This window comes from Equus przewalskii, chromosome 5 (assembly GCF_037783145.1).
Source record: "Equus przewalskii isolate Varuska chromosome 5, EquPr2, whole genome shotgun sequence".
Taxonomy (NCBI): Eukaryota; Metazoa; Chordata; class Mammalia; order Perissodactyla; family Equidae; genus Equus; species Equus przewalskii.
In genome coordinates, this window is record NC_091835.1 from 76,248,075 (window position 1) to 76,275,918 (window position 27,844).

A 27,844-nucleotide genomic window follows, 5' to 3' on the forward strand; every position below is an offset into this window, starting at 1 on the left:
TGGCCCTCTCGGAAAAAGGGGGCGTGGTCCCTTCTTACTATGCGGTGCGAGGACCCAACAACATTCCAGTCGCCACGGCCACGCCCCCAGGCCACTCCCCCTCTCCCGGCTGCGGCCTCCCAGTCTCCTCGGCCACACCCCCTTCCCAACTACTTAAAAGGACACTCCAACGCTCACGTTTCCCTACTCGGTGCTGGGGTTCCTGTCTGTGCAGTTCTGCTTGGTAAGGTGGACTGGTTCGGCCCTTCGGGTAACCCGGGCAAGCCGCGAAGCCTAACCCAGGTCGGGCCAGGATGGGAGGGTTCAGGGCAGGTTTCTTACTTCCTCCTTGGCCCTCGAATGTAGACCCACTGTTTCACATACACGAGGACAACCATCGAATCCCGAAAGGGATGTGTGTGTAAGTGGACTCAGGACTCCAGAGTATCAGAGCTGGAACTGACCTCAGGGCTGTCTGACTTCCCCCCTCCACCAAATGAGACAGGAAGTGCGGGACTTTGCTCAGAACCACTCACTTATTCTCATCCAGGGCTTACCCCCTTCTCCCCTTCCTCCGACCCCAGTCCTGCCCGCTTCGTCACCCCATAGTCCCAGCTCAGCTTAAATGGATAGAGGTCTCTAAGGGAAGAGCTTCAGCTCTGTGGACTTTTGCTGCCCTCCCTCCTTGCTCTTAGGCCCCGGGCACCCTCCGCTGACTATGGCTCCTGGATTCTCATGAGTCTCCTGCTCAAGACTGTAGGTGAAGCATGTACATTTGTTCCCAAGCAGCTCCAGAAAGGCAAGTTTCAGCTCAGTATCAGGTCCTTTCCAGTCAGCTACATCTGTCCACAGGTGACATGGCTGCCTTGGGAGGGAGGGAGCTGTTCCTGTCAAGACTGGCAAGAGTGATGCAGAGAGAGATGGCACTGGGTGACTTCTGAGCTACTTCCAACGCTCATAGTCTGCGATTCTCTGGAACTCACTTGGCCCAGGAAGGGGCTTCCAGAAAGGTCAGGACTTCTCTAAACCCTGGGGGGTGGGGGCAGCTGATGCCCTTCCTGCTGCAGTTCCCAATGACCAACATGCACGAGGTCTCACTGGGAGGTCGGAGAAGTAGGTCATCTCCTAACTGGACAGGTTATCAAACACCTGCTCCCCACGGTCCCTCCCCATGATTACAGGTGAGGTTGTGATGTGTGTGCCTGTGTGCCTTAACAGTGCTCGTGCCTGCCTGCTCCTTCTGTTCCTACACATAGAGATACGAAACCTTTTTATATAACAGCATTTTAATGGAAATACTGTTTTTCCAAAATGGAAGTAGCTGTTACAGAGTATGTGAATGATGCTTATGTAACTTTAAACACTGAGTTTGGGTAGATCCCAATTCATTAACGAAGGGGAAAGGGAGGAGTTCTCACATATTTACCTCCCATCATTATCAAAGGATCGTTAAAACCCTAGGATTCTGAAGGTAAATCTTCAGTAGTCAGGTTGCTAGGGGGCCTTTGGGGGCCCTGCCCCCACCCTCTTGCAAGGTAGTTCAGTTGCAGTGGGAGGAGGACAGGCAGGATCTGAGGACCAAGTATGGAGGGGGACCTGCTGCAGGCAGCTCTGTCGTTTTGGGCAGGAACCTTCACCCCTCCACGCTCCCATCTCCTCATCCATGGGGATGTCCCTCCCCCACTATGGTTGAAAAAGTACTTTCACATACCTCATCCGCCTCATTTGGTCTCTTACCTCTTTGAGGTTGACAGAGCAGATGTGCCCATTTTCTTGATGAGGAACCAGGGTCTGGAAAGGCTAACTGGCTCACCTAAGGTCTCACGGCTTGTTAAGAAGAGGGGGCAGGACTGGAAGTTTCTTTAGAGTTTAAGACTAGAACTCTTGACACTTTCCCATAGTTCCTTTCCTATCTATAGGATGGAGGAGATACTAGAAGCTAGTCACTGTCTTTTCTTGCTAAGAACTCTGACTGCATCACCCTTAGGGAGCCCTCCCAGATACCCACTCTCACATCAGGGCTTTACAGCCTCCTGCGTACTCTCTCAGAGCGCTTGGCATCATGGCTTGCAACTGTTTGCTTATTGGCTTCCTGATCAGAAGATGGATTGAGACCAGGAACTGTATTATTTATACTGGGGCTCTGTGCCCAGCATAGTGCCTGACACAGAGCAGGCAGCCTTTATGTGTTTGCTGTCAGAGTCTTGACTCTGTGTCTTAACCAATGTCCTTTTGTCCAGGGGTTCAGTGACCCACAGCCAGAGACACATTTTATGTTGTGAGATAACAAAAGTTTCAGGGGACAATACTTATCCTTGCTCTGTGCAGGCACTCTGGTATTTCCTTTCTATTGTGTTTATTGTATTCTATTTCATTTTTTAAAAGTGCTGGCCATGACCCTTTAAATTGATTTCATGACACACCACTGGTTCGTGACCTATGGTGGGAACAACACTGCTTTTATCTCCTGTGGGTACCTTCTGTGTGAAGGGCTCTAGCTGTCCCTGGAAGATGCAAAGGAGATGGCCCTCAAGTACCTCTTGCTCTGAGGTCAAAGAAAGGTTTATGTAGAAGAAAACAGACCCTTTCAAGACCAGAGGTACAAGGGTGCAGATAGAACCCTGGGCGGAGGGGTTGGGTGCAGGAGGGTTTCTGAGAGGCCTGGTGAGGACCCTTCTGCCTCCAGAGACTACAAAGGCAGTGGCAGCTTTGCTGGAGCTGGAGCTGGAACCCCAAAATGCCACGGGCTTCTCACTGCTCTGTCCCCAGATTACAGGTCTCCACCCAGAAAATTCTCTGGGGTCTTGGGGGGCCTCTTTCCTATGGTTAAGAGGGTGGAGGAGGTGGGAGGGAAGTGGACATTCTAACTTCAGCCTAAAATAGCCTCAAGGTAAGTAACCTCCTGCCTCCAGGCCCTGGGCCTTTCGCCTTCGGTGTAACTTGGGGTAGGCCGATTAATTAGGTTCAAGGATGACAGCTGAAGCCAGGACTCTCTAGGCCTAACAACTCTCCCAAGAGAAAGCTTAGGGACTCTGTCTGGTCACCTACCTGCTCCATCCCTTTACCTTAACTGGAAGGGCCCCCCCCCCCCCCCCCCCCGCTCCCCCTGCCCAAGCATAAGCAGGTGGGGAGGCGAGGGGAGGCTCAACAGAGTGGCTGTCCATCTGTCTGTCTCCCATGGCTGCTTGACTTGGACTGGGTATCCCTGAGCCGAGGTTTGGGAAAGGGAAACGGAGCTGGAGGAGCTTCCTCGGTGGGCGGTGCATGCTTGCTCCAGAACCCTGCCCCTTGCCACAGACAAGAAACATGGAGTTGGGCCAAGGAGACCTTTCATGACCCTCTGATGTCACCAAAATGTTCCACTTAAGAGCACTTTTTATTTTTGTGACAGACAGAGAACACATGCACTTTCTTGGTTTCTCTGACTACTCCTGTGGCCTCTCAGTTCCGTTCTGTATGGTCACTGGGAAGGCGGGAGCCTGGCATCCGGGATCCGGAGCCGTGCCCTCCTGTCACAAGGCTTGTGTGCTCCTGTCCTGGCTGCTCAGAGCTGTGTCCTGGGGGTGAGGTGGGGTGGGTTGAGGGAAGCAGACCCAGTGACAGTGACTGAACAGCCGTGGAGGTGCTAGATGCTGGGGGCTGGGGAAGCAGGAGGAGCTGGACGTAGTGAGATGGTGTCTGTAGTGTAGCTGGGGAGAGGCTGAAGCTGGCCCTTCAGCTTTGGGATGCTGCATTCTGCGAGGCATGGGCGGGCGTCGTCCCAACCCTGCCACTTCGTTACTTAGCCTCGTAATTAAATTTCCTCATATGAAAATGAGGATAACGGTAGTCCTACTTTGTCAGTTATTGTGAGGATTAAATGAGGTGGGTGAAGTGTTTAGTGCCTGAAACACTGTAAGTGCTCAACTAATAGTACTGTCACCACCGTCAGCCTTTCCTCTAGACCTGCTCCTTCTGCGACCATCATCTGCCCAGTTCCCCAAGCCAGAAACCCCAGGTCACCCAGGACTCACCCCACCCGCTCAGACCCACTCCAACGCACCCTGGAGACTGTGGCTCCTCCTCTCACAAGTCTTTCCAGGCCTTTTCATGCTTTCCAGTCTCACTGCTGCGATCTCAGGGGAGGCTGGCAACGGGCTCCCAATAACCTCTTGCCTTCTCTAGGTCCCAAGTCCAAATCCATCCCCCACTCTCCTAGAAGATGCAACTCTGACCCTGTCTCTGTGGAATGATTCAGCAGTCCCCAAGACTTGCAGGACCAGCTCGGATACCTGGCTCTGGCTCCTGTGGGTTCCCCCAGCCATTTCCTACATCTTCCCCACACTCGCCCCTGCTTCTGTCCACAGGAACGGAGCACCTGTGATTCCTGGACACCTGTGCCTTCATACCTTTGCACAGGCGGTTCTCTCTGCCTGGATGCCCTTTTCCCTCCGCTGTGTAACGATGCCTCATCCTTTAAAAAACAATTCCAGTGTCACCTCGTCCTCAAATCCTCCCAGGTCCCAGTCTGACTTAGATACTGCTCTGTGTTCTCATTCTGGTTTACCTGACTGTTCCCCCTCATCCAGTCTAAGCTCCTTGAGGGCGGGCACTCCTTTTTTTCTCCTCATCCCTGCTGCCCCTCACAGAGCCTGGCACACACAGTAGGCTCTGCTGGAAGCCAGTCCCAGTGGGCACCTTCCTCCCCTGGGGCACTGCTGATCTCCTAGGCCACTGACCAGGGAGGCTGGCAGGCAGGATGCCAGCCTCCTAGGTACTTTCTCTACCACTAAGGACCAGGGAGTGCCACACTAGGAGCTGAGCCCGGGAGCCTCACGGCCACCACAGGCACTGGAGCCTGGGTGGGAGTCCTGTCATATCTGACTTGGGTTTTCCAAAAGCTCAAACAGGACCGAAGCCGACTGAGGCTTGGTGAAACCGACAGATACACCCCGCCCAGGCATTCAGAAAGGGCTCGTGGGGCCGACGCACCCGCAGTAGGACAGACCCTCGACCCTCCCAACCGGTGGTGGTGAGCGAGAGTGTGAGGAGGACAAATGGAACTATTTGGGGCGGGAGGCGGCAAGCCCGACCGGGATTCCTGCCTCCCTGGGTCCCGGTTCCTCGGGAGCACAGCTTCCCCCTCCCCCCACCTAGTCCTGGGTGGCCACGTGACCTGCGCCCCCAGCAGCCGCTAATTCCTGGCTCTGGCGGCCCTTCTCCTAAATAGGGAAGCGACAGGAGCAGATCGAGTTACTCGGCCTGTATTTACAGGTTCCCTGGACGAAGCCAAACCTCCTCCTTCCCTCGCTCCCCTCGCTGGCGCGATGGGGAAAGGAAAGAAGGGGCGCCTCTTGCGCCCCACCCCCACCCCTTCAGTCGTCCCAACCCTGGGTGCAGCCCCTCTTTCCTGGCCTCCCTCTGCCGCCCCGCCAGCCCCTCTGGGGGCACCGCTTAGGTCGCCGCATTCCAAACCCTGGGCGGCCCTTTGAGTTCACGTGGTGCGGTGGGGGTGGGGCGGCAGGACGCCCCTGACCCACGCTGGCGACATAGGCTAGGCTTTCCAGGGATGCAGATTCTGGTCCCTTCTCCCCAGACCTCGGGGAGGCCAGATTCGTTTGGGCCTCCAGGGTTCCGGGAGTGATGCACGGCGCGTTTTCCCTCCAGTGCCTACTGTGTGTCTGGCCTCTGCGGAGTACTCAGGCGTTGGACCTCGGGGCCTCCCTGCACCCCAGGCAGGAGCAGCGTCCCTGTCCCATTGGGAAACAGTGGCCAGGAGTCACCAAGGCATGCCAGCTCGGAGGGCTAGAATCTCAGCTCTTTCCCTGCAAAACGAACAGGGAGGTGAGAAGACTGGGGCGAGCCAGTCACTCAGTTTAGGCCAAGATCTATCCTTGTTAGGCAGGCCAAAGTCAAGAGCTAACGGTGTCCCCTCTATTTAGCCTGGGTCCCAGACCTCTGAGAGCTGTACTTTGGGCCTGGGGACCAGGAAACTAAGGGGATTGATTTCCTTCTGGGCTGAGCAGACAGATAAGTCCCTCAGGGGCTCACTCCATGCTTCTGTGAACTCAGACAGTTAGAGAAAACCCTGCTGGGGCTGACCCTGGTCACAGGAAGGGGTCTTGGCTTCTTTATGGGATTGAAGTGGGAGTGAGTAGAGTGGAAGTTGAGGCACTGGCCACAGCCAACTTGCCTGAGAAGTGTGACCTTGTAGGACAGAGAGAGAGAGTAGACTGTAGAATGGAGATGGCAGAAGGGAGGCATATTTTGGATGGAGGGGGAAGTCTGCCTTTTTGGGGAATCATTAATTAATTCATTTGAATATTTACTGAGCCCTTACTAAATGTGAGTGATGTATTCAGCCATTTGCATGATCCTTGATTGTCTTACCACGCACCAGGCCCTTCCTGGGCCAAGAGTGACTAGGACAGGGTTCCTGCCCTCATAGAGCTGACAGTGTAGTGAGGGGCATTCCAGGTACAGTGTGTAGGAGGGACAGTGGGGAAGCACGGTGTGTGAAAGCAGAGAGGAGGCCCCTTCGGCCCAGTTTAGATTGGGGAGGAGGATGGCTATGGAGGAAGTGTTTTCTAAGCTGAGCCCTGAAGTAGAAACTCTTGTTGATCAGTTGGGGCGAGAGTGGAATAGGCAACAAGAGCCTTGCAGGTGGAGGGCACAATGCATGCAAAGTCCCAGAGGCACGTTCTGGAAACTGACAATTCAGTGGGGCTGGCATACAGCCACCCGGTTGATGGCTGTTGGAACAGGAGGAGATGCAGAGATTGCATCTGGGAGAGGAAGGAGGCCGAGCTGATGAATAATGCCCACCCGGGAGGGGATGAGGGTGGGGAGACCCCTGCTCCTTTGAGTCCACACGGGGCCCTGCAGGCATGTGTAGTGGAGGATGTGACACCTCCTTTGATAGTTGCTTTATAAAATTAATATTTATTTTTATCAAGATAATACATACACATAGCTTAAAAATCAAAGTTCTAAAGGGCTTATAACAAAAACAGAAATCCTCTTGGCCTTTCTCCCAATCTTCCTCCTACTCCCCAGGGGCGACCACTTTCAACTCTTTTAGCTGTTTCTGCTGGTATTTCCTTTCTTATTTCGAAATAATATATGCACTGCCATTCTGGATTCATCTACTGAATTTGTTGACTTCTTGTTCTGGTAGATGAGGATGTTGATTCTCTTACTCGCCTTCCCCCACCCCCATTATGTTTATATCATAATTGATGGTTAAATCCATGTTCAGTGATTTCATTATTGACTTTGAAAATATTGTTTACTTTTGAGGCAAGTATTCTGGTTACATTTCCTTTTCTAATATGACTTTTTTTGTATGCTCTGTCTGTATTTCCTTTCTTGTACAACTTTTTTGTTTTTTCTGGATTTAATTGCCTCCTTTTTTGTTTGCTTGGTTTTCTTTGATTCTCCAGCTCCGTCTTCCCACACTCTTCAACAGTTCTGTAAAACGCCTTCTCAGTACAATTTGCATATGGCCAAACTTGCCTTAGAATCTTATGGTTCTGTTTTGTTTTTTCTGGGAGACCTCTGTCCTGATGCGCTCCATCCTTCCGCTTCTCTCTGGATGTGTTGCTCTCCAGGCCTGTGGCACACTGTCACTCTCAACTTCCCCTTGCCGGTAGTTAAGAATTCCCTTTGCTTTTTCCTCTTTCCAGGACCCAGTGTCTTCCTCATTCTCGGTTTACTTCCTTGTTTGCACAAAGCACATCCTCTAGTAGCTTCCTGAGAAAGAATGCCTGGGTGGTAACATTTCAGAGACGTTTTCGTACCTAAAATGGCTTTATTCCGCCCCACTCTTGATTAATAGTTTTGGCTGGGTATAGAATTTTAGGTTGAAAATCATTTTCCTTCAGAACTTTGAAGACATTGCTGCTCTATCTTCCAGCTTCTAATTTTGTAGTTGAGAGTCTCATGCTATTTTGATCCCTGAGACTTTGAATTCATCTCCCCCTACCCCCACCACCCCCACTTTTAGGATTTTCTCTTTTATCCATGATATATCGAAGTGCCATAATATACTGGCATAGGTCATTTTTCTAGGCACTTGATAGGTATTTTTAGTTAATTGTGGTTTTCAAAGTGTGCTCCCCAGACCAGCATCATCAGCATTATCTGTGAGAAAATGTTAGAAATGCAAATTCTGAGCCCCATCACATATCCACTGAATCAGAAACTCTGGACATAGGTCCCGGGAACCTGTTTTGACAAGACCTCCAGGTATTCTGATGCATGCTAAAGTTTAAGAACCTTCGTTCTAACCATTTCTGTCTTTTAGTTCTGAGAATTTCTTTATTACAGCTTTGAAATTTTTGCAACTCCTATTCTTTGGAATACTGGACCTCTTGGATTGATCTTCTGATTTTCTTATTTCTCTCTTACTGGCCATCTCTTTCTTCTATTTTCCTGGGAGATTAACTCGATGTTATACCCCAATCTATTTTTGTTTTTAGAAAAATGTTTCAAGAGGGCTTTCACGTTCCCTGTTTTCTTTGCTTCTCTTTTCACAGTGATTTCATGTTCTTGCTCTCTGGATGCGTGCAGTATCGTCTCTCTCTGAGGATATTAATGTGAAATGTTCTTCTCCCTGTATTGTCTGTTTCCTCTCACTCCATGTTTTCTGTTGTCTTGATTCGGATCATCTTGGACACTTTCCTTGGACGTCTGGTGTCCCTTGGCTGCCTGTTCATATTTGGGGAGGAGGCACTAGAGAGCCCGTTGGGAGCTCTCAGGGTGGCTCATCTAGGCCAGTTAGGTGGCTGGCTGGCTCTTTCGTTGGGGAACCCCGGTTGTCAGTGTCAGTGGTACAGTTTGGTTCTTCCAGAACAGGATACTCTGGTCTAGTCTCCTGCTCCAAGGTTATAAGTCCAGCTCCCCAGGGTCCTAGAGCTGGTGCAGTGTGGGAGATGGGGAGAGGTGTGTGGCAAGCAGGCTGAGTAACACAATTCAGAAAGCCGACTTCTACTCAGTTTTTGATCCCACTCCTTCTTCTCCACCTTGTCCTCTGCAAAGTCCAGAATCTCTCTGCTTCAGTATCTCCAGAATCGATGTTCCTGTTTCCTGCATGAGTGGGAAAGGGGACACAATCAGTTACTCGATTGTGCTGGGTATGGCTGAGTTTCCCGATTGCTAATTGCTCTTTAACCAGATCTTCAAACAAGCCCCCAGTTGTCAGACCCCTGCCTTCTGGTTTACTTGCTACTTCTAATTCCTGAGCTTTTCTGGGGTTCAACGGGAAGAATCAGCTTGCTAGTTGTGGGTATATGCCTCTGGATGCTTTTGGCCTGCCTTTCCTGGGGTCTGCAGGATCATTTCCACTCTCCCATCCACTTTCTGTTTTCTTTTTTTTTTAATATAATATTTTTTCAGTTATTTTGTTGAGATCATAATGCTTTATAACATTGTGTAATTTCAGGTGTACATTATTACTTATCAGTTTCTATATAGACTGCATTGTGCTCACCACCAATAGTCTAATTTTTATCCGTCACCATACATATATGCCCCTTTACCCCTTTCGTCCACCCCCCAACCCCTGTCCTCTCTGGTAACCACTAATCTATACTCTTTAACCATGTGTTTTTCTTCCACATATGAGTGAAATCATATGATGTTTGTCTTTCTCTGTCTGGCTTATTTCACTTAACATAATATCCTCAAGGTCCATCCATGTTGTTGCAAATGGGATGATTTTGTATTTTTTATAGCTGCATAGTATTCCACTGTATACATATATCACATCGTCTTTATCCATTCATCACTTGATGGGCACTTGGGTTGCTTCCAAGTCTTGGCTATTGTGAATAATGCTGCAATGAGCATACTGGTGCATAAGTCTCTTTGAATTGTTGATTTCATGTTCTTTGGATAAATACTCAGTAGTGGGATAGCTGGGTCATATGGTATTTCTATTTTTAATTTTTTGAGAAATGTCCATACTGTTTTCCATAGTGGCTGCACTGGTTTGCATTCCCACCTGCAGTGTATGAGGGTTCCCTTATCTCCACATCCTCTCCAACATTTGTTATTTTTTTGTCTTGGTAATTATAGCCATTCTGACAGGTGAAAGATGATAACTCATTGTAGTTTTGATTTGCATTTCCCTAATAATTAGTGCTGTTGAACATCTTTTCATGAGCCTGTTGACCATCTGTATATCTTCTTTGGAAAAATGTCTGTTCATGTCCTCTCCCCATCTTTTGATTGGGTTGTTTGTCTTTTTGTTGTTGAGTTGTATGAGCTCTTTATATATTTGCAAAATTAACCCCTGTCAGAGTTGTCTTTTCATTTTGTTCATGGTTTCTTTTGCCTTGCAGAAGCTTTTTAGTCTGATGTAGTCCCATTTGTTGATCTTTTCTTTTGTTTCCCTTGCCTGAGTAGACATGGTACTTGAAAAGATGCTGCTAAGACTAACGTCAGAAAGTGTATTACTTATATTTTATACTTGGAGTTTTATGGTTTCGGGTCTTACATTCAAGTCTCTAATCCATTTTGAGTTGATTTTTGTGCATGGTGTAAGGTAATGGTCTACTTTCATTCTTTTGCATGTGGCTGTCCAGTTTTCCCAACACCATTTATTTATTTATTTATTTATTAAAAAAATTTTTTTTTAAAGATTGGCACCTGAGCTAACAACTGTTGCCAATCTTTTTTTTTTCTTTCTTTCTGCTTTTTCTCCCTAAATCCCCTCAATACATAGTTGTATATTTTAGTTGTGGGTCCTTCCAGTTGTGGCACGTGGGATGCCACCTTAACGTGGCCCGACAAGTGATGCCGTGTTCGTGCCCAGGATCCGAACCAGCGAAACCCTGGGACCCGTAGTGGAGCGTGCGAACTTAAGCACTCGGCCATGGGGCTGGCCCCCCAACACCATTTATTGAAGAGACTGTCTTTTCTCCATTGTATGTTCTTGGCTCCTTTGTCAAAGATTAGCTATCTGTAGATGTATGGTTTTATTTCTGGGCTCTCAGTTCTGCTCCATCAATCTGTGTGTCTGTTTTTGTACAGTACCATGCTGTTGTGATTACTGTAGCTTTGTAGTGTGTTTTGAAGTCAGAGATTGGGATGCCTCCAGGTTTATTCTTTTTTCTCAGGATTGCTTTGGCCACTTTCTGTTTTCATAGGGTATGGTTCAGGATTCTAGAGGTCTCCTAGTTGAAGGTGGAGTTTGGATTTCTGTTTCTTATTCCCCTTGTTGTTCGAGGGGTGATTTTTGAGAGAAAAGGGGGACAGAAGGGCTTTACTCCACCATCTTGTGATCAGAAGTCTGAGATGTCGTCTTGAGGTGGACAGAAGTGATGTCTGTGGCAGACATTCTTACGCCTGCTGACAAGGGGGGAGTGGGTTATCTGTAGGAGGAAGGGGAGCAAGGGAAGGAGAGGAGCTTCAGGATCTTCAAAGAGCTGAGGGGACTTGATGGGGAGCCCCAAGGATGACAAGGATGCCTGGGCCCCAGTGAGGCCGAGCTGAGGTGAGACAGTGAGAATCAGTGGTGAGACACTGGGAACGGGGTTGAGGGGGTAGTGGACAGTGGGGAGTAACACCCAGCTCGGAGGATTGAGGGTGAGAGGGGTGGGGGGCATTCTAGAACCAGAGGGGCCAGGCAGGAAGTGGCTGGCTATGGGGCAGGCCATCCTTCACAAAGCAGAAGAGGATAAGACAATATTGACAACCACTAATCAGATATTGATTGTGTTCCAAGGACTGGACCAAGTTCTTCAAAGCAGGTACAGTGGGCGTGGGGAGCTGAGAGGAGGAAGGAAAGGAGTTTGAGGTCTGAGCCTCAGATTTGAGGGTGGGGCAGATCTGAGTGATGATGGAGTCTGGGGTCCAGAGGTGGGAGAGCTGCTCAAGTACAGAACCACAAAGCAGCATGTCCCTGAGGAGGGTGAGAGATGAGGTGGGGACAGCATAGCTACGTAGTTGTTCCAGTTTTCTGAAGGAAAGGAGGTGCATGGGAAAGGCCCATCATCTAGAAGGATGGCCTGTTAGATATGGAGGGAGGATGGAGTTTTAGAAAGGGAGGGTGGTCACTTCAGTTCACTTCAACATGAACATCCGTGTGACCCGCCTTCCCAGGTTACGTAGCCTGGGGGTATAATCACTGTAAAGGCACCTGAAATATATGGCCTCTGGCTCTAAGCCCTAACCACTCAGCTCTCCAAAACCCACAGACTTCTGGGGTCCTAGGGCTATTTCACATCTGCTTCTGTATGGCCATTCTATTCTATCTTATGGATGTGTGCTGCCGTCACTCCTCCCAGCTGTGTATGCTGCTCCTGTCATTCCTCAGCCAGAATTCTGTGGTTATGGGCCACAGGAACAAACTGGCTAACTTAAGCAGAAAAACAATTTATTGGAAGGTTATTGGGCAACTCATAGATTCAATAGCCACTCCATACATTTTTTGTGTGCTGGTAAGCCTCAATATTGTTTCCCAAGTTACCTGCCCTGTACCCAGGAAAAGAGACCCCCACCTCAGCCACCGGAGATGAATGTTGATAAGTCTGAGTAGTCAATCAGGGTGCTTCCTGCCTCCTTGCCAATGATTGGTGTAGGCATAGGCATGTGATGCAACCTTGGCCAATGAGACGGAAGGAGGAGCCCATAGGCAGGGCTCTCCACAGAATTACAGAGAAGCTGCCTGGAGCCTTGACTTTATAAAAGGTGGAGTTAGTCCTCTCTGCCTCTGAAAAATGATGTACTAGCTCCTTGCGTAAGCCACTTTTAGTTGGTTTTCTGTTGCTTTCAACCAGAAGGTCCTGATGCATAAATACCAGGTATCTTTCCCACATAGTTGGTGGGGTGAAGGAGGGGAAAATACGCTGATGGCGAAAGGGTAGGGTTAATAAGTTTTCAAAATAAAGAAGCCTGATGTATTTTGGAGACACAAGAATTACCTAATAGATAAGAATTGACTGAAAATGTTAGCAAGAAGGGAAATAACACAGGGAGAACGAGGCCACCACTCCTTAAGCAGACACTTCCTATATGCAGGGGCTGGGGTACAGTGATGAGCAGAAGGCAGGATCCCTGCTCTCATGGATCTTTCAGTCTGGGTGAGTGGAGGGACAGTGAGAATATACATAACAAAAACGGGATAAGATAATGGAAGGTAATTTTAGGGGGGCTTTTTTTTTTTTTTGAGGAAGATTAGCCCTGAGCTAACATCTGCTGCCAATCCTCCTCTTTTTGCTGAGGAAGCCTGGCCCTGAGCTAACATCCGTGCCCATCTTCCTCTACTTTATATGTGGGACACCTACCACTGCATGGTGTGCCAAGTGGTGCCATGTCTGCACCGGGGATCCGAACCAATGCCTGGGCCGCCAGAGCAGAACATGCACACTTAACTGCTGTGCCACTGGGCTGGCCCCCAAGGGGGAGGGTGGTTAATTTTGATAGAGGGTGGTGAAGAAAGTCTTCTTTGAAGAGGAGACCCAAAGGGTGGGAACAAGCCAGCCACGTGAAGAACCATAGGGAGGTTCCAGAAGATGTCTCAGGGCAGCAGTTGGCTCTGTTCTGGCTGGGAGTCCAATGCCCATTCCAGAAAGGGAGAGAGACGGCAGCAAAGCTTGCCTTGGAGGCTCATGCAGGCCAAGACTGACAGCGTAGCCAGAGACATATTTTCCCAGGCCTGGCATGGATATCACCTACCGCGTGGCGGGACAGGCTGGGACCTAGGTGTCAGTGACTTTCTAGAGGCTGGAAAAGTTTGAGTGGAGTATTTGGAGGGAGAGCCTATGGGTTGAAGGGAAGACACTTGGAGCCAGCAGATGACCCTCTGGTCTCTCGGTGCCCAGCTGCCTCCTGTCTCCCCTTGCCCATCTTGTCTGGAGTTCCAAGCTGCTCCCCTGTTTTTTTATTTATTTAAAGGTTTTATTTTTTCCTTTTCCTCCGCAAATCCCCCCAGCACATAGTTGTATATTCTTAGTTGTGGTCCCTTCTAGTTGTGGCATGTGGGACGCCGCTTCAGCATGGCTTGATGAGCGGTGCTATGTCTGTGCCCAGGATCTGAACCGGTGAAACTCTGGGCCTCCGCAGCGGAGCCCGGGAACTTAACCACTCGGCCACGGGGCCGGCCCCTGCTCCCCTGTTTGAACACGTCTTATTCAGTTTGGGCTGCTATAACAGAATACCATAGACTAGGTGGCTTACAAACAATAGAAATTTATTTTTCACTGTTGTGGAAGCTGGGAAGTCCAAGGTCAAGGTGCTGGCAGGTTCGAGGTACCTGGTGAGGCCCTCTTCCTGGTTCACAGATGGCTGTCTTCTAGCTGTATCCTCACATGGCGGAAGGGTCAAGGGAGCTCTCTGGCATCTCTTTTACAAGGATGCTAATCCCATTCGTGAGGACTCCACCCTCACGACCTCATCACCTCCCAATGGCCCCCCCTCCCAATGCCATCGCACTGGGAGTTAGAATCTCAACATACGAATTTGGGAGGAACGCACACATTCAGTCCATTACAAACAGCTCAGCCAATCAATAAGCACTGCCAGTGTGTTTACTTTTTGTGTAGCTTCTGCTGGGTGTTTGTGTGGGTGGATACCACAACAGAGAGATGAGACCTGGCCTCTAGAAGGCTAGCTGGTCAAGGATTCAGAAACACTGCATCTGAAACAATTAGGAAATAATTTATCAGCGGAAAGTCAAGGACATACAATAGGATTTTATACCACCGGTGGCCATCACAAGCCTCTCGCTGTCTCCTGCATTGGTCACAACCTCCCACCCCAGCACCAACAGTCCTCCTTTTCCTTGCCCACTACTCCGTTCTCCCCTCCGAGTTAAGGGTGGTCTACTTCTTACTGAGCTCCCCAGATCCCTTTGGGGGTGATTCATCCAGCTGGAAGCTGACACATGACTTCTGCTCATCCTGTGCCACCTCCCTCCAGTCTTCTGGGGATGTGAAGGAGGAGGAGGGAGGGACGAGTCAGCTGGCCTGAGATTCTTTTGCCCAGAGGTGACAGTGCCACAGTGGGGCTCTTCGAGGGCCTGCTCAGCTAAAGGTCCTGGTTTTGGGGATCCTGTAGCTGAACTAAGGAGAAAGACATTGAATGCTGACCTTGTTGGTCTGTTGAAGAGGTGGACTACTGGCATTTTTCTTATATCATCTCATTAAATCCACTCAACAATCCTACAAGGTGGGGACTGTAATTATCCCGATTTACAGGTGAGGAAACTACAGCACACAGAGAGGAAGTCACGCGTCGTAGCCAAACGACTAGGAAGTAGTGCTGCCCAGATCTGAACCCAAGCAGCCTGACCGTGGCATCCCCATTTGACACCACTGTACGCACTGCAAAGTGGCTCCTTCTGGGGATTTCCCTTCTCCTTGCTGCAACATTAAGAGCTGAGCTAGAGGCCATTCTGCACAAGGACCAGTTCCCCTCTGCCCTGTGTGAGGAGAGGGAGTTGGGATCCAAGAGAAGAGGAATTCCAGAAGGGACACTGCCCTTTTGCTGTTTTTCCTTAGTGTGACCCGGGCAGGGAGCGCAAGTTTTTGATTTTCCAAGTGTCTCCCTGTTCTGCTAGTTAACATCAGAGTCAGCCCTTAGCCAGAGCCTGGCCTATAGCTGGACTCCATCACCCTGTGGCACAGGGACCAGTCCTCTGTGAGAGTGGAAGAGGACAAAGCAAGTACTGAGCAGGGTGGAGCTTCCCTGACGAGGTTCCCTTGCCTCGGCTATAAAAAGCTCCCCCAAAGACCTACCCCGCTCATGGCGAGGCAAGGGCAGCAGAGTGTGCTGCACGAGGAAGAGTCAGGCTGAACCAGCTCCTCTTTGCCTCCCTGGATCCCCTTCCAAAATGCTGTCAGCACTGCCAGTTGGAAAATATTTTTCTCCCTCTCTTTGTCTTCTTTCTTATTAAAAAAAAAAAAAAAAGCCATCTGGTGTCAAATTCACTCCTGGCACGTTATAAAGGGTAGCACTAAAAATGTCCCTGAAAACTAAAAGCAAAACCACGGCAGTGCACACGGGATTCAATCTCAGCATCCCAGACTGGCAGAGATGCTAGGGGCCTCAGAGATCAGCCCTCGTGGTACCTAGGAGGAAACTGAGGCCGGGAGAGATTAGATCACTCTTTCGAAAGTGTTTATTGAGCGCCTACTGTGTTCACGGCACCCTTCAGGCGTGGGAGATTAATCGTGAACAGAGAAGACACAAACTCCTGCCTTCCTGGAGTGCGCAGCGGGAGATTCCTGCCGGCGTCCTTGGGCCTGTCGCCGCCCTTCCCAAGCGGCCCGGGCGCGGGGGCCTGGGTTTGGCCATCCTGGCCCCACACTGCGCCACCGGGCGCGCGCTTGTCACCTCCAGGCTGTGGCCGGCCTGGGGCCTGGGGCGGCGCCGCGTCCTGCGCGCGCGGAGACCCTGGTGACTTTGGGGCGAAGTTTGCCGGCGTCGCCGTCACCGCCCGCCGCTTCCTCCGCCGCCGCTGTGGCTCCACATTCCTCAGGGTTGAGCAACAACTTTCCCTCCGAGGGCGGCTGGGCCCGGGCCAGGCGGGCCGCTCGCTGGGGCCCCTCGCGGGGCGCGGCCGGGTCGCCAGCGTGGGCCTCCTCCGGGAGCGCGGCCGGGTCTTGGGTGCCTCCGGCGGCGCCCCGGCCAGGCCCTCCCTCGGGGCCGAGGCTGGAGCGGGTGGGGCGCGGCGGGGACAGGCGGGCGGCCCCTGGCCTCGGTCATCGGGCGGGTCCACGCTGCCGGCCCAGCCCGGCGCCCTGCAAAGGGGGCGCGCGCAAAGTTTGCTTCGATTTTTTGCTCCAATTCGGAGGATTCTTTGACAACGGAAAGAGGAGGGTTTGCAGTAACTACAGAAGAGAGGTCCTAACCCAGTTCTTGGTCTGAATCTAAATATTTACAGGCGTCGTCTGAATACAAGCACTTTCATCCTTTCAGTACACGCTCATGCCTACTGAACGTCGGCGTGTCTCTGGTTTCTTCGTAGTGCTTTGCTCCTTTTACAAACGAGAAACCGAAAAGGAATTCGCCGGACTCAGAGCCCTCTCTGGAGCCACCTCAGGTCTCTGACCCTCTCAGGTCCGGCTGAGCCCTTCCTGGACCCTGATGTGACCGTGAGAGACACCCACCTCGCCGTTCAGTCCTGGGAGCTGAGCGCGGAGCCTGTAGGGCGAGCGGGTTGGATAAGCAGAGCAAGCTCTAGACCCGCTGAAAGATAACCCCCAGGCGGAGGGATTTGGTTATTTTGTTCACTCCTGTCCCTCTGGCTCTTCTTGAAACAGTGCTTGGCACAGAGTAGATGCTCCATCCACGTTGGTTGAGTTGATGGACGGATGTGGCAAATGTCTTCAGATCCTAACTGAGAGTTACACTCGTATCCTCTCTTCTTGCTCCTTTACTTTCTGTTTAAACTTAGGCTTTCTCTTCCTGCCTCTTGAATCTTGAGCTTGTGTTTTAAAGTCTTTTTTTTGGTTTTGTTTTGTTTTAATATATTTGGAATAATTTTAGACTTACAGAAAAGTAGCGAAGATAGCATAGAAATTTTCCTTATACCCTTCAACCAGCTTCCCCCACAGTTAACATCTTACCTAACCATGGCACTTTTGTCAAAATGAAGAAATTAAAGTTAATGCAATACTTAACCGAACTACAGACTTCATGTTTTTCCATTCACGTCTTTTTTCTGTTCTAAGATCCAATCCGGGACATCACATCGCATTAAGAGCTTGAAGCCTTTTTTTTTTTTTTCCTTTTTTTTTGAGGAAGGTTAGCCCTGAGCTAACTACTGCCAATCCTCCCCTTTTTGCTGAGGAAGACTGGCCCTGAGCTAACATCTGTGCCCATCCTCCTCCACTCTATACGTGAGACGTGCACCACGGCATGGCATGCCAAACGGTGCCATGTCTGCACCCGGGATCTGAACCGGCGAACCCCGGGCCACCAAGAAGCGGAACGTGGGAACCTAACCGCTGTGCCACCAGGCTGGCCCGAGCTTGGAGCCTTTTAATATGTAATCCAGATCTCATTATGTAGAGTCTCTCTCCTTGGCAGGGAGGCAGGAGGCAGAGTCCCAGGCACTGGACTGAGCTCCCTGTCATGGGCCTAGGAAACCCCTTGAGCTCTGCATTTCCTGAGAGTGCTATTGAGGGATTCCTTCTGGGTTGGCCTGCTGGCTCTGGTAGCATCTGGTACAAATCCAGACCCCATGGTCTACACTGCATCTGCCCTCCCTGCCGGCTTCACCCCACCATTCACACACCTGAAAGAGGATGGCATGCTCCCAGGTGATCTGACCCTGGTTTGCATTTCCTTTGGGACCCGACTCCTCTCTATGTCCCTCGTCACCTGGCTTCCATTCCTCATCTTCATGAGGGGCAAACCTCTGTTCACCCCCTCCTTTTCCTCTCTGCTCCTTTTTCTCCGTCCTGGAATCATCTCCCAGTTTGAAACCCTCAGGGAAGCGAATTCGGTTTTGGGCTGTGTTACTTGGTCACAGCTCACCATTGAGCTGGCCTTGGACTTGGAGATGAGTGAAGTCAGGGACAATCCATTTACTCAGTCAGCCAGGATTTTATTGAGCATGGCCGGGTCACAAAGACGAGTGTTTCTGATCCCTGCTCTCCAGGATCTGACCGTCTGGAATAAGAGACAAGGAATGCAAACAGATAATTGCATACACTGGGGGACGTGGCCTCGTGGAGATAATGTGTGTAAACAGCTGTGTGGCAGCACGGAGGGGCAGAGCCCAGCTGCCGTGCCTGTGGAGGAGCATAGGACGGCTTCTCGGATGAGGTCATGCTTGAGCTGGGTCTTGACAGATGGATAGGAAGTGTTAGGTGCCCAGGATGCCGGTAGGGAGAGGAGAAAAGAAGGGCATTCCCAGTAGAATTGATATTAGGTGTGAAAGTGCAGGGGCGGCTGAGAGCAGGGCATTTTCCAGGACTTAGGAGTAACCCAGTGTGGCTAGAGTGTGAAGGTATCTAGGAGAGGGCGGGAGAGAGACAAGCTGGACAGGTGGAACAGTCGCTCGGCTCTTAGGTGCTGTGGTGAGGAGTCTGAACTCTGTTCAGCGGGTGGTGAGGGCTATGAGCCAGCCTCCTTCTGAGAATGGTCACTCGGGCAGCCCTAGGGAGCCTAGGTTGACGGTTGGGGGCACCTGATGGGCGGCTGCTCTGAGAAACCAGGCAAGGAGCAGCAGGTTGTGAACCAGGGCGGTGGGGTTGGGGCAGAGAGACTTAGGAGGTAGGGCTTAGTGACTGGGTGGTGGAGGGTCGGGGGTGAGGTTACAGGAGTTCAGGATGACTTCAGAGTTCTGGCTTGCAGGATGAAGAGAAGAGAGACTGAGGGGAAGCAGAATGAGCTAGAGTTGTCCCCTCCACACACACATGGGCCTCGTGAGTGGGGGTGGGGTGGGGTCTTGCACAGTGAGCTGGCTGGGCCTCTGCTTCACTGCCCACAGGAGGACTGTCCTTGGGCAGGGAGGCAGTCGCCGGACAGTCCGACAGGTTGTAGCTGCGGGAGATCTGACGTGGGAGACGTTGGTGGGAGAGTGGAGAGTAGAGTGGGGGCGTGGGGAGGAGGGGAGCTGGAGGAGATGGGGTGGGGGATGGAGAATAGGACCAGTTTGGTTCAGGGAGCTGAAGAGAAGGTTGCCAGGTCATTCTGGATGCAGAGGCCAGAGAAGGGTCAGTGTCCTCCTCTAATCTGGGAACCGACTCAATGGGGACAAGGAAGACCACAGGCCCTGAGAGAATACTCAGAGCTGAGGAGGCAGGCAGGTACAGTGTCCCCCTGTCTTGGGGCATTTCAGCACCTGCTGGAATTCTGGAAGTGGCTGGAGTCTCGCCTGAAGGCTGCTACCTCTGTTTGGTTGTGGGAGGGGCAGAGGTACCTAAAAACATATAGACAGACAGTTAAGTACCTAGGAAGGGACCTGTGGCAGATTTCTAGTAACTATTCCTGCAGAAAGCCTGATTCTTAGCTGAACACTGTCAAGAACTGTGAAGGTCTGAGATTTTATCCTTTTTACAAGCTAAGAAATTAGCCCGTGTCATAGCTGCTGGCAGCAGCTGAGACTCCCGGGTCAGAGACGAAGGACAGTTTATTACTCACAGCAATAGCAGTAGAAGAGTATCAGCCCCAATTCCCACAGGGCTTCACAAAGAGGGCCAGGTGATGGTGGGACACACAGTGGGTTGCATTTCAGGAGAGGAACCTGAACGTTTTATGAGATTTGCCCTTTGCTCTGGAGGAAGGCACTAGGTACCTTCCATGGATGTTCACTACATCCTGGAAATGATAATCTGGAACAAAGGACAGTCAGTGCTTCACTTGCAAGATGTGCAGAAATGGAATAGAAGCATGGAGACTTGTCTGCCAGCAAACACATGGCCCTGTGTACAAGCAGCACATTTTCCAGCCTCTCTTGCAGCTCAGTGTAACCATCTAACTTAAGTTGTGTTCTCTGAAATGTAAACTTTTGCGTGGCAGCTTCTGGGAAGTTGCAAAAAATGGCTGTCATGCACCCCAGGCCACTTCTTCCCATCTTCTTTTTTCGTGATGGCCAGAATTTGAACATAATGTTGGAGTGTGAACAGCCATATTGGGCCAGGAGTGGCGTGCAAAGACTAAGGATGGCAGAGCCACAGGGTACAAGGGGCCTAGGTCTCTGATGGGGGTGGAACTGACAAACTAGGTCTGTTCTTATTATCTTTGGACTTCTTTACATGAGAGGGAAAGAAACTTTCTTGTTCTAATGGTCTTTTGGGTATACTGGATTCTAACTGATATAGGGCTAGCACAGAGGAGGACAATGGAGGGTGAAATCTGTCAGCAGAGAGAAGGATCAGGGGCACTTCTCCCCCTTCCCCCCGCCTCAGCCTCAGCCGTGACAGGGGGAGGGGACGGAGAGTCACTTCTGGCTTGTTCACCACCCACTGGTGATGCCCCATTCACAAGGGGGCCCGGGCTGGCCACGCGACCCAGCAGTGTCCATTTGAAGGCAGCGAGCAACAAGCTGGCTCCATTCACAAACCCTGTCCTCCTTTGAAAACCAATCACCGTGCGAAGCGTGACTGGGTGGTGGCCAGGGCTGGCCCATCTGTCACGCCCTTTCAGAGAGCCAGGCGACGGCAGCCGGCCTGGGCCGAGCCAGCCCCCTCTCCCTTTGTACCCTGGAGACACGCACCGTAAGGAGATCACAGTGGTTGCTGAATTATTCAGCGCTGCCCTGAGTGTCAGTTTTATTATAAATGTGCAGCTTGCTCCAGGCTCCACACTTCCAAACCTCCCCACCCCGGCAGCCATCTCCCTCCAGAGTTTTCACTGGCTGCCCTGTGCCTGTGATTTCAGACTCCCCAGGCTTGATGGCCTAATTTGCCTTCGACTGGTTCCTACCTGCCACCAGGCACGAAGGCCTCAGTGCCCTTTACCCACGGATTCTTCAGGGTCATTCTTTGCTGACGACTGTCCTCATCGCCACCCCACCGGTCCTGCCTCTTCCCTCTCTCCTCCTGGCTTCACTGCCCAAGTTAGTGACTTCAGACTCTCCCAAGTACCCGCCTGTCGGCAACGTGGTAATGACAGGATCCTCCACTGCTGTGGGCCTCTGTGTCATCGGTGTCCTTTTGAGGCTTTCCGCCCACTGAGTCTCCCCTCCGGTCCTCGTGTGCTGGCCCCAGCTTGTCCTCTCCCCTTCCCCACAAGTCCCAGCTTCCCAGTTCTCTCTGGAGCTGGTCTGGAGAAACCCCCAGCTGGTGATGAGGCAGAGATGGTAATGCACATTTAAGAGTAATGAAATGCAGTGATATTTCAGGCCTGACAGACCTATTTCTGGCAGCCTCCGAATTCAAGTGTGAGCCTTTGTACTGCAGCTGCTACTAGGAGCCTTCAGAGTTTTTCTAAAGATGTGGATAAAGCTTCCAGGGTTTCAGCTCAGATCACTGTGGCTATTTATCCTGCTGCTGCCTTTCATTGTACCTTTTTATTTGAAATTTTAGAGCTTTTAGATGAAGGAAACGCGGCAGCAAGTGCAAAGCATACAAAATATCCTGGTGGGGGAGAAGGTCCCGGTTTTTCTCTCCGATTGTCTGTGGCAGCTCTGGGGTGGGGGGGGGGGGGGGCGGGACGAGCTGCTCACAGGCTTCTCGAGCTGGGGGAGCGTTGCCCCCGTCTCCCCTCTGAGTGGGCTCCTCCTGGATTCTTGCCCCGCTGCAGCAGGGAGTGGGGCCTCCCGAGAGAGCTCCAGGAGGCAGTCCGTGCCACCGAGATTCATGGGGTAGGGCGTGGGCTGGCCCTCTCTCACTGCCTCCCTGCTGTGAGCCCAGTATATGCCGTTTCTCTGTTGGGGAATGTGGCAGAGAGGAGTACATCCTCTCTGGGCCAACAGTGAGAGCTCACTCTCCAGTGCTCCAGCAAGGAAAGCCAGCCTGCTGGTTCCTATCTCTGCGCCCAGCTCCGTCCCACCACGGCCACCAGGAAGGCTGGAGCCATCCACTAGGAGAGGCCACGTAGGATGGTGGCGCAAAGAATGGGCTCAGCTGTCAGATGAACCTGGGGATGAATCCTGGCTCCGCTCACCAGCTGCAGTGCCCAGGGCAAGCCACTTACCCTTTCTGGACCTAAGTTCCCCCCTCGGTAAAATGGGGGTAATGATGCCTCTGTTGTTGACGTCCTTGTGATGTATGTAAGATACCTGGCACATAGGAAGTCGCAATATCTGTCATTAATACTGAAGTTGTCCCAGGAGTCACAGTGGCGAGGCTTTCTTCCTGGCACTGGCACTTGTCGAGCCCTTTCCCCACCCTGGGGCAGTGGGAAGAGAAGGGGTGTTGGGGTCAGACAGAACCGGGTTCCAACCCCTTCATTTTGGGCTTTGTGAACTTGGGCAAGTTGTTTAACCTCCCTGAGTCCCGATTTCCTCTTTTGTCAAAACAGTGATAACGAGTGCTCACCTCTAAGGGTTGTGGGCAGGATCCAATGAGATAATCTTTACAGAGACCCCGCACAGTGCCTGGCCTGTGTTTAGTAGGTGCTGTGTAATTAACAGCCCCCTTCCCTTCCCTTCTCCTCTCTCTGCCTATGTTCCAAGAACGGAAGGTTTCGATCCAGCCACCAGCTCACAGGAAATGCAGGAGGCACAAGCCTGTAAATGACAGCAGGGGGATTTCATCTACAAAATCCAGAATTTGGGAAATTCTCTAGGGCAAATGACCCAGAATCCTCAACTAGTAAATGACAAGAGAGAGAAAGAGGGGGAACCACATGGAACATGTGGACTTTGTTTGCATCCTGATTCAAACAAACCGACTGGGAAAAAATGAGACCATGAGGGAAATTTTGCTATTGGCTGGATATTTGATAATGTTAAGCAATTATTGTTAATTTTTGTGACAATGGTATTGTAGTTATGTTTAAAAAGAGTCTATCTTTTAGGACATGTGCTGAAGAAATTATAGATTAAATGATATGGTAATTGGGATTTACTTTAAAATAATATTGTGGATTGAAGGGATGGGGGTGTAGATAAAGCAAAATCAGCCATGTGTGGATAACAATTGAAGCTGGGCGATGGTATATGGGGGTTTGTTAAACTATTTTCTCTACTCTTGTGTATATTTGAATATTTTCATTAAAAAAAAGGCAGCGCTTCTCTCTAGATGGGAAGTGTCTCTCCCATCTGTCTGTTCCTCTGCATCCTCCCGGCCCCTCCCTAGTCTCAGTTCCTCCTTGTCGCTTGCCTGGACTGTTACATCAGCCTCCTATGGCCTCCTAGCCTTTGGTCTCTCTCCCTTCCAACCTCTTTCCCATTTTGCTGCTGCCAGTTCTCTTCCTAAAACCAAATCAGATCATGTTAGTTACCTGCTTAAAAATCTTTTGGTAGCTCCTTATTGTCAATAATGTGTTAGAGTACAAAATCTTTATTATGGTATTCAAAGCCCTTCACAGTCAGTTCAGTTCTGATCCCAGCCCAAGCCTCGCCCCCATGAAGCCTGGCTTTGGTCCACCAGCCAGGGGTCAGGCCTCTGACTTCTCTTATATAGCCCTCTCTTTGGCAGGTCCTCTTCCCTCGCCCCTAACTTCATGTAGTGAAGACTAAAATATTTTTCAAAACTCAGTTCAAATGTCATTCTTCCTTCATGCTTTCTGGAAGTCTTTACACTGTTCACCAAACATCTCTGTCTCTCTGCCTTCTGGCATATGGTAGGATCTCACTTCCTGGCTCTCTGAGTTTCGATGGGGCCACATGACTAGTTTTAGCCAATGGGTTGTAAGTGGAAGTCATACATTTCAGTTCTGGGCCAAGAATTCAATTGCTAATTCAAAACCCTCCCGAGCTCTCTCTCGCTCTTGCTCAGCAATATCCAGACGTCGGCTGCTCCATCAGGCTGGGTTCTGGCGTGAGCACGATGCTGTGCAGTAGAACCTGCTGTCCTGGGTGCGGGCTGTGTAGTGTGGGACAACTAAGCCTGAGGGGTTGTTCGTTTCTTCAGCATAACGTGGTCTATGCTGACTGATCATACTTCCCTCCCTGACTTAGAACCTACAGTGCTGTTCTCTGTACTTTTGCGTCGTAGTCCTGTGCATGTAATGTGTCTAGATGATACAGTTCTTCGGGTCAGGAATTCTATTTTATGGTCTTTGCATTCTGGCCCCCAGGTCTCAGCACGGTGCCCTGCAGAGCAGAGGTACGCACTGAATGCCCAGCAGTCCATAGCTGTGGTTGGTGCAGGTTGGAAGTGTGTGCAAGGGTTAAGATATGCCATCATTGTGAGGAGCCCCTGCTCTCATTAGTCATGGGAATCCTGGTGGTTTGGAGAGGGAGGCGGGATCTGGCTTGATCTCCTCAATGGATGGTATGTCCAGCCCCAGGGAATGGATCATGACTCGTCTAAGCCAATCATAATAATCCCCTTCCCCTGTGGTTATGATTAGTTTAGACATGGGCACACAAACCAGTTCTGGACAATGAGATGCCGGGGAAAGTCTCGTTTCCTCTCTGAAAGACAGAGAGATGAGAAATGCAGCTAGTCTGTTCCCATTTGGATTTCCCTGAAAGCAGAGCCTGAGAGAAGATTCGAATGCTAATGGCTTATGTGGGACAGGATCCCAGGGAGAGGGGAGAGGGAGTAGTGAGAAGGGAGGGAGAAGGGAGAATGAAGCAGGAGAGGAAGACACGCCAAAAAAGGGTGTACTTCTGAGCTTGTTCCACTGGGGATCAGTCCTGCTGGGGACCTCTGAGGCACATCAGAATTGTTCCTCCAAATGATGGGAGGCCGGGGCAGTTATCCAATATTTTTCATTGGTTGCCAGTTGCCCCTCATTTTACTGGAACTAGATGTTCACCGTGACTTCCTGGTGACCAGAATCCAATGGGCACGTTTCAGTGCAATTCCTTCCCTGCCGTGCCTGTCCTCTGCTTCCTGCTCCTGAACTCTCTTCTGTCCTGGTTCCTAGGGCAGGTCTCCTCCAGTGCTTCTCTGGCCTCTCTGGCCATGTCTGCTTGGTTTCCTTTTCCCACTCTGTATGTATCTCCTGGGTTCTGTTCTGGTCTTCCTCACTTCTCCTCGCTCTCATTGGGCAACCCAATTCATGAAATGGTTTCAACCATTGCTGTTTGATGGCAGCTCCCAAGTCTACACCCCCAGCTCTCTCTCCTGAGCTCTTCAGGCGCATATCCAGCCATCCATCCAACAAATATTTATTGAGCAGTTTGAATATGCCAAGAGTTGGGATAAAGCAGTAAACAAGAACTCACCTTCAGGAGAGCTAGACAATATGGAGCTGGCGGCCAGACTCCAAGTCAAAACAGAAGTAAACCAGATCATTCTAGATAATGGGAAGTGTTATGCTGACAATAAAACAGGTCAGTGTGATAGAGCTTGTGTGTGTGTGCGTGCGTGCACTATTTTAGAATGACTGCTTTGAGGGCGTGGCATTTGACCAGGGATCATGTAGTGGCATCTGTCATTTGTTGCTGTGCAAGTGCAAAGGTCATAGGGAACTTATCAGTGTGTTTGAGGGTGAGGAGGAAGGCCAGTGTGGCTGGAGCAACGTCAGCGCACATTGCGTGGTGAGAGATAAGGTCAGAAAAATAGCCGGGGCCAGCTTGGGAGGGCCACGTGACGCCTAAGTACACTTTTGTATCCATTTGACAACAATTAGGGTAGATGGAGAAGAGAAGAGATGAGAAACTGCACATAAAAGGTATTCGTAAAAAGTATTTTGGAAAGAGTAGAACACACAAAAGCATAAACTCCGGCCACAACCGCCTGGGTGTCCACCATCTGGCTTCAACACCATCAGCTTCGTTTTACAAAGGAAACTGAAAGTGGTAGCTAGGAATGCAGGAGGAAAACCAGGGAAGTATTGTGTCCATGAAGCACGTCAAAGAGAGAGGTCAGCAGTGACAAATAAAGGCAAAAAGGTTCTGTAGGTTGAGCAGAGGTCGCATCCCTGTGGGCCCACAGGCCCCTCACAGTAAACATGGCCGTTAAGGTGCTGACAGTTTCCCTTCAACCGCTTCTCCTCTTGTTTCCTCTGTCAAAACATCTTCAGGGGCTCCAGTATGGGATGAAAGCAGGGCCTGAGACCTGGCCGTGGGCTCAGGGAGTTCGTGTGGGAGGCCATCCTGGGCAGCAGGAGTGGAGGGGCTGGGAGAGTGAGGCAGGGAAGGAGAAGTTGCAGAGCGTGTGCCTGAGCTGTGGGCGGCTGGGGTGTGATGTGGGGGGGCCCTGAGGAACTGGGTAGAAAGTATCTCAAATTCTCTCCCAGAAGAAGAGGAGGCTAGAGCATCTGTTCAATGGCCTCTCATGCCCCAATTCTGGAAGGTTGTGCTGGGGACATTAACCTCCCTGTATTTTGGGCTGGCCTGCATGCTGACTGAGGGAGATCCCAGGCTTTTCCAGAGGCAGAAAGCCAGCGATATGGTGGCCACTGAGGAGGGACGCTGCCAGTGTGTGCGGGACCCTCTGCTGCAGCTGCAGCCGACTCCGAGGTGAGCTGAGGGCATGTAGTATGGGCACCTAAAGGTGTCTGCCGCAGCTCCCGTCACCTTCATGGTGGAATCTAAACTCTTTCTCGTGACAGTGGTATCCGTCTGTTACCCAGGCCTGAAACTGGGAGTCGTCCCACCTGCTTCCCTCATCCCTCTTACCCTTGTTTGTCTCCACAGCCACCCCTTAGTTCAGGTGGTCATTTCTTGAGGACCATGGTGATGACCTCCCTATCTTTTATTGAGTGCCAGTGATACCAAACAGATGATATACTATGAGAAGTTCGAGGCGCTGTAAGCACAAGGGAGTACGTAGGGGTATCTAACCCTGAACCAGGGGCTCAGGGAACGTTTTCAGGAAGAAGTGACATCTAAGCTGAAATCTGAGGCTTGAATAGGAACTAGCCGGGCAAAGAGGTGGGATGAAAGAGTTTCAGACAGAGGGAAAAGCAAGTGTGAAAGGTCAGGAAGAGCATGGCGAATTTAAGACACTGAAGAAAGGTCAGTTCGTTTCAAGAGTGAAGGAGGAAGAGAAAGGAGAGAGATTGGAGACAAAGGGGCCAGATCACAGGGGATCCTGCAAACTTATTAACAAGTGTTGACTTTCTTCTAAAGGAATGGGAAGCCTGAAGGAGGAGAGTGATGGCGTTGACTCTGAGTTTCAGTAAGATCACTTTGGCCGAGGTCGGGAAAAAAAATTAGCGGATCACCCGGGATTAGAGGAGAGGAGAGCAGCTGGGAGAAGGCCGCCGCTGACCAGGCAGGAGGGGATGACGTGCTGGACCAGGGCAGCGGCAGTTGGGGTGAAGAGAGATGGATGAATTGAAGAGATGTTTAGAGGTAGACTCTGAAGGATGTGGAGGTGGGGAGTGAGAGTGAGGGAGAAGCCGGTGAGGAGGCCTAGGTTTC

The 27,844-nt window shown here is 50.8% G+C and overlaps 1 long non-coding RNA gene across 1 annotated transcript in view; it reads left to right on the plus strand.

The window, feature by feature from the left end:
* Positions 1-51: 51 nt before the first annotated feature.
* The window catches only part of LOC103553635 (uncharacterized), a 46,858-nt gene continuing 19,065 nt past the window's right edge, over positions 52-27,844 (plus strand). Inside the window, exons 1-2 of the long non-coding RNA XR_545507.2 lie at positions 52-223; positions 832-989. This is a non-coding gene — a long non-coding RNA (uncharacterized lncRNA). The remainder of the gene's footprint in view (positions 224-831; positions 990-27,844) is intronic.